The following is a 7,390-nucleotide window of genomic DNA, read 5'->3' as shown; positions in this document are numbered from 1 at the left end:
ATTATGCAGTGCACCCATGTATTAAAAAATCACAGAGCACTCCATAAATATGCACAACTTTATGTATCAGTTCCAAATTTCAGAGCACCATTACACATATATAATATAGATAATAGTAGCTCAGAAAGATAACAGGGAGAGGAGAGGGTAGAAAACATACCGAAAGAAAGAAATATTGTTTGCAAAGTTGTCACATAAGGGAAAGCAAATGGACTTCTAAATCCAGAATACCCTGTGCACCTCAATAAAATAAGACCAAAAACATTTATACCAGAGATCATAATAAAAATGACAGAGAAAAAGACAAAAAAATTTTGTAAACAAGAAGTAAAAAGCTACTTGTCATATTGCAGGGAACCGCCATGAGACCTACAGTGGATTTCTCCACAGACACATTGTAGACCAGAAGACAGTGAGATTATACATTTAAGTGCTAAAGGAAAATAAAATGAAAACAAAAACAAAGATTCCTGTCAATGAGGAATATTGTATCTGGTAAAACTGTCCTTCGAAAATCAAAGCAAAATAAAGATTTTCTCAGACAAACTAGATCCGTCTTTTAAGAAATGCTTCCAGTATTTTAAAAGAGATGCTAAATAATAATATAAAGACATATGAAAGTATAAAACTTGTGATAAAGGTAAATATACAGACAAAAACAAAGTGTTGTGATACTGTCAGGGTACTTGGTAAATTACTTAACTGTAGTACAAGGATTAAAAGACAAAAGCATTAAAATAACTATAAATAAAAATATGTTCAAATATATGCAATATAAATATATGTAAATTAGGACAACAATAACATAAAATAAGTACCAGTGGAGTGAGAAGTTACAGGATTTTTGTTGTGATTGAAATTAAATTGTTATCAACTTAAAATACAATGCTATAAGTTGCTTTATGTGAGGCCCATGGTAACTAGAAAGGAAACACCTTCAAAGATACATAGCAAGAAATGAAAAAATATCAGTACAAAAAAATCAGTATTTACACATAGGTGTCATATTTATTTCACTTAGGAGTATGGCCTCAATATGCATCCATTTAGCTATAAATATCTCTAGTTTCTCTTTCTTTATGGCTGAGTAGTAGTCCATTTAATTAAAAAACACACATACACACACATTGTCTGTGTCCAGTCTCCAGTTGATGGGCAACTGAGGTGTTTCAGAGTTTTAGCTATTACAAACTGTGTCTTATAAACATAGGTGCACATATATTTAATTATTTTTGGAAGATACTCAAAAGAGGAATACCTGGGTCAAATAGGAACTCAGGTCCTAGTTTTTTGAGGTATCTCCATAAAGATTTACACAGTGATTGAACCAGTATGCACTCCCACCAACAATGGAGAAGAGCTCCTTTCTCCCCACAATCTGGCCAGTATTTGTTATTCATTGATTTCATGATATCAGCCATTCTTTCTGGGATGAGGTGGAATCTCAGTGTTGTTTTCATCTGCATGTCTCAAATGATCAGTGATGTGGAACATTTTTTTTCATATGTTTATCTGATACTTTTACTTCTTTCTCTGAGGAATGTCTGTTTATTTCAGATGCCTATTTTTGAATCAGGTCTTTATATTTGGGGGGGCTGATATTTTTGAGTTCTTTATGTATTCTAGATAGTAGTCCTTTGTCTGAGAAACATTTGATAAAAATGTTTTGCACATTGTAGGTTTTCACTTAGCTCTGTTGGTGGTTTCTCTTCCAGTGCAGAAGCTTTTTTAAAAAAGATGACATCCCAGCTGTTGATTGTGTTAGTTGAGGTTTTGTTCATAAATTCTCTTCCTATGCCAAAGTCTTCAAGAATTCTGCCTAACTTATCTTCCAGTAAATACAGTATTTCTGTTTTAATACTTAGATCTTTAATCTACTCCAATTTTAGTTTAGTGCATGGTGAAAGATAGGGGTCTAGTTTTAATTTTTAGCAGGTTGAAATCATTTTTCAACACCACTTATTAAAGAGGCTGTCTTTCCTCCAGTGAGGATGGTTGGCTCCTTTGTCAAATATGAGATAGCTGAAAATGTTTGGAGTTGTTTCTGTATCTTCTAATCTATTCCACTGATCCTCAGGTCTGTTTCTTTGCTAGTACCATGCTGTTTTTATCACAGTGGCTTTGTAGTATAGTTTTAAGTCAGGTATTGTGATACCCGCTGCCATGTCATTGTTGCCTAGAATGGCTTTTGCTATTCTAAGTCTCTTCTTGTTCCAAATGAATTTTTGGGTTGTTTTATCTAGTTCTTTGAAATATACTGTTGGGATTTAAATTAGGATTGCATTGAATCTGTATAGCAGTTTTGGAAGTATGGCCATTTTCACTATGTTGTTTCTTCCTGTCTTTCCATCTTCTTATATCCTCTTCGATCTCTTTTTTTAGAGTGTAATAGTTTTCAATGCAGAGTTCCTTTGTCTCCATTACATTGATTCCTAGATATTTCAATTTTTTGGATGTTATCATGAAAGGAATGGTTTCCCTAATTTCTCTCTCAATGAGTCCACATACAAAGAAGGCTATTGATATTTGAGTGTTTACCTTGTATTCAGCTACTCTACTGAATCTGTCAATTAAGTCTAGAAATATTTTGGCAGAGTTTTTTGGGTCTTCTATGTAGAGTATCATATCAGCAAATAGTGACAGTTTAAGTTCTTTCTTTCCTATCTTTATTCCTTTTATTTGTTTCTCTTGTCTAATTACTGTGGCTAATGTTTCTAAAACTATATTGAACAGGAGTGGTGATCACAGACATCCTTGATGTGTTCCTGATTTTAGCATGAAGGTTTTCAGTTTTTGACCATTTAGTAGATATTGACTGCTGGTTTTTCATAGATAGCCTTTATCAGATTGAGATGAAGACTGTTTATTCTAATTTTCTGTAGCGTTTTTTAAAATCATGAATGGGTGTTGAATTTTGTCAAATGCTTATCTGCATCTATTGAGATGATCATATGGTTTTTTTCCCTTGACTCTGTTAATATAGTGTATTACATTTATTAATATATTTATGTTGAGCCATCTTTGCATCCCTGGGATAAATCCAACTTGGTCAGAGTGCATGATCTTCTTAATGACCCTCTGTATTCTGTTTCCCAGTACCTTACTGAGGAGGATGCTTGCATCTAAGTTCATTAGGGTGATTGTCCTGTAGTTCTCTTTTTTGGTAGGCTCTTTCCCTGGTTTTGGAATCAAAGTAATATTTGCTTCCAAGAATGAATTTGGAAATATTGCTTCCCTTTCAATTTCATTGAAGAGTTTAAAGAATAGTGGTAATAGTTCTTCTGTAAATGTCTTGTAGAATCCAGCAGTGAAGCCATTAGGACGTTGGCTTTTCTTTGTTGATAATGTTTTAATTATATTTTCAATTTCTCTGAATGTAATTGGGGTGTTTAGACTTTTTATATCTTCTTCATTCAAATTTGGAAGTTCACATGTATCTAGGAATCTGCCCATTTCTTCTGTATATTCCACTTTATTAGAGTGCAGGTTTTTTAGGTAAGTATTGATAATTCTCTGGATTTCTGGTGGATCTGTTGTGACTTCACCTTTTTCACTCCTAATTGCATGGATGTGAACCTTTTCTTTCTTTGATGAGGTAGGCTAAGGGTTGATTGATTTTATTTATTTTTTAGAAAAACCAACTCTTCAATTCATTGATCTTTCGTATTGTTCTCTTAGTCTCCATTGCATTGATTTCTGCTCTGAAATTTATAATATTCTCTATTGTTCAAGATTTCAGTTTCTCTTGCTCTTCCTTCTCTAGAAGCTTAAGGCTAAACATTAGGTTGTTTAGTTGAGCTCGCTCTGTTTTCCTAGTATGAGCATTTACTGTTATGAATTTCCCTCATAGAACTGCTTTTGTTGTGTCCCATGGATTCCTCTATGTTGTATTGGCATTATCATTTAATTGTAGAAACTGTCTAATTTCTTGTTTAATTTCTTCTGTGACCCATTGGTTGTTCTGCAGTGTGTTACTTAATTTCCATGTGTTTGTGAAGTTCTTGCAGTTTCTTAAGGTACTGATCTTCAGTTTATTGTACTATGGTCTGATAATATAGGGGGATAACTTTAATTCTTTTGCATTTACTTTAGCATGTTTTACTATCTAGCATGTAGTCTATTTTGGAGAATGACCCGTGTGCAGCTGAAAAGAATATATATCTTGATCTTGTGCAGTGGAACACTCTGTAGACATCTACTAAGTCCATTTGTTCTAAGACTTGTTTCACTTCTGTTATTTCATTGTTGATTTTTTTGTCTAAATGATCTGTCTATTTTTCCTAAATGATCTGTCTGTTTTGAGTATTGAGGTCCCCCACTACAATTGTATTAGTACTTATTTCATTTTTCATATCAATTAATATTTGTTTTGTAAAGTTGGGGGCATCAGTAATTGGTGCATATGTATTTATGATTGTCTTTTCTTTCTCTTGTATTGTTCCCTTCACAAGGATGTAGTGGTCTTCTATGTCTCTCTAATTAGTTTTCATTTGAAATCTATCTGTCTTCAAATAAGATAGCTACCCCCACTTTTTTCTGGGCTCCTGCCACATTGAGAACTGTTTTCCATCCTTTTACTCTCAGTCTATAAATATTTATGTGGATTAAGTGGGTTTCTTGTATACAGCATATTATTGGATTGTGCTTTTTAATCCATTCTGCAAACCTGTTTCTTTTGATTGGTGAATTGAGGCCATTAACATTGATGATAATAACTGTTATGTATGGACTTTTCCTTGTCATGTTATTTTGCTATTGTTGGTTCTTTCATTTTTTATTTTTCCCTCTCTCCCTTTAATTTGCTCCTTATGGAGTTGTGGTCTTCATGTTCTTTTCCCAGGATATTGTTTAGAAGTCTTTGGAGTGACAGTTTGGTGTTCATGAAATTTCTCAGGTATTCTTTGTGATGGGAGTATCTTATTTTCCCATCAATTTTGAAAGATGGTTTTGCATTGTACATCAGCCTAGGTTGGAGGTTGTTTTCTTTTGGCACTTGAAATACCTCACTCCAAGCTCTCCTTGTCTTAAAGGTTTGTGTTGAAAAGTCTGCTGTGATTCTGATAGGCTTTCCTTTGCATGTGATTTTTTTTTCTTTTCTCTAACTGCTTGTAGTATTTTGTTCCTTTGTTGGGTTTCTTGGATCTTGATTATTATACGTCTAGGTGTAGATTTTTTTTTAATCATGGCTAGTTGGAGTCCTATATGCCTCACTTATCTGTATGTCAAATTCTTCCCCTCTTTTTGGGAGGTATTCTGTCATTAATTCTATGAACAGTTTTTTTTTTAATGTCATTTGTACTTTCTCCTGCTACTTCATGGATTCCTATCAGTCTTATGTTATTCTTCTTTGCATCATCTAGGAGTTGTTGGATCAGTTTCTCATGATCCCTTATTCTTTTTAAGGGATCTCTCTTTTCATGGTCACTGACCACAATCCTATTTTCTATATCTGAAATTCTAGCTTCACATTTATTCACCCTGCTGCAAATGCTTTCTATAGAGTTTTTAACCTCCTGGATATCTGTTTGAATCTGCTTCATGAATTCCATTTCTTTCCTGTGTTGGGAGTTCATGGTTTCCATCATGGTTATGAGCTCATCTATTTTTTAAAAAATCTGTTTCTTTTCTAGAGTCTCTAATAATGTCTTTCATTCTTCTCACCATCTCTGTGGTTATCTGGAAAATTATTTTTGCTTTGAATTTTTCTACAGTCTCGATTATCTGTTTTTTGTTTTTTTGTTTTTTTCTTACTGTGCTATCGGTTCAGGGTGTCCAGATGGTTGACTGTCAGACTTTTCCACCTCATTTTCCCCAGAGTTTGGTGAGGTGGAAATCTGTGTTTGTGTCCTGTTTAAATGTCTTCCTGTTTCTATTTTTGTCATTGGTACTGTCCTTAGTTTAATTCCTGGGATAATACTTCAATTTTCCAGATACAGCTAGTATGTAGGTTTTGAGTCTCTAAAGATTCTGAGGCAATCTCATTTTCATTATAACAGGGAGGACAACTGATTAAATCAATCACAACACTTTAGCCCAAGTGATACAATCAGCAACACAATAACATCCAGTAAAGCTTAGAAAATGAAAATTTATAGTAGTTATTAATCTATCACCTTTAGCTGTGTGAATTAAATCAAGATCGAGGACCAGCCCAAAGTATGTTTAAAATGAATAAACGCTTCAATATATCAACTTTACCCTTCAGGATGGGGATTTATAAGGAGTTGGGGAGGGAAGGATAAACAGCTAGAATAGAGAAAGTTTGAAGTGAGGTCAGAGGACTCAGAAAGATCACACAAACTCTAGGGAGCTGTTGAAGAGGAGAAGACAGAATAAAATATACACAAAAACAGAACACACTAACAGCAGTAGGGAGGTTAGAAACTGTAATCACTTTCTTTTAAAACTAATGACAATTGAGAAAAGGAAAAAGGGAAGAAAAGGAAAAGAAAGAAAATAAATTCAAAACAGGATAGGAACAGAAACAAAGAGGGAGAGTAATCAAGATCAAGGTGGAGGAGAGAGGGGAGAGAGAGAGAGAGAAGATTAAAAAAGGAAAAAATTTTGAGAAAAGAGAAAGATAGATTTTAAAAATTGTAATGACTAAAGATGAGAGAAAAATATTACTTTGAAAATAGAATACATATAGAAATAAAGGGCCTCCTTCAGGGTATGCCTCTGTTATCACAGTAGACAGCATGGGCAGGAGTGTGCAGATCTAATTTAATTACACTCTGCAAGCCAGCAGCTGACCCCTGATGTTCAGACTGATTCCTTTCTGCAAGGCCCAAATTGAGATCTCTGACCACCTGATGGGCCGAACTCTGCAAGTTTCTATCTACTGCAGGTTCCAGCTGTCTTTCCCTTGAAGTTAAACCAGGTTCCGATGTGAGGTGCTGGTCCTTCCAACTTTCCAGCTACTTTGGTGTGGTGTGCCTTTATCGCAGATTTTCTTCACTTTTCCATTGGGCTTCAATTTTCATCGAGGAGCCTCAGAGATGCCCTCTTTATCTTGTTCATGGGGGTGGGCTGGAGGTGTAGGGGTGCACAAACACTGCTGGGTTGGCATCTGCATAGATGTGCTCCTCTGGTCCACTGGGCTGAAGGGGTGGGCCTACCAGAGGGTCATTAGCTGCTGCTGGTCTCCTCTGGTGCACTGGGTCAAAGAGGCAGGCCTACCAGATGGTTGCAAGCTGTTGCCATTCTACTCTTGTGGGCTAGTCTGAAGGGGTGGGCTGTTGCTGTTTTCTTGATCTTTCTTGTTCTGTGTCTTTCAGCTTCTTGGGCTGAGCAGCTGCCAAATCCTCTGGCCCTTCACCATGAAGATGACCATTTTGGACTCTTCCACCTCTAATCCTGTAAGCTTATCATACACATATTATATATTATA

The sequence above is a fragment of the Fukomys damarensis genome, unplaced genomic scaffold (genome assembly GCF_012274545.1).
Source record: "Fukomys damarensis isolate Sample0158 unplaced genomic scaffold, DMR_v1.0_HiC HiC_scaffold_3, whole genome shotgun sequence".
Taxonomy (NCBI): domain Eukaryota; kingdom Metazoa; phylum Chordata; class Mammalia; order Rodentia; family Bathyergidae; genus Fukomys; species Fukomys damarensis.
Note: the sequence above shows the minus strand (reverse complement) of the source record.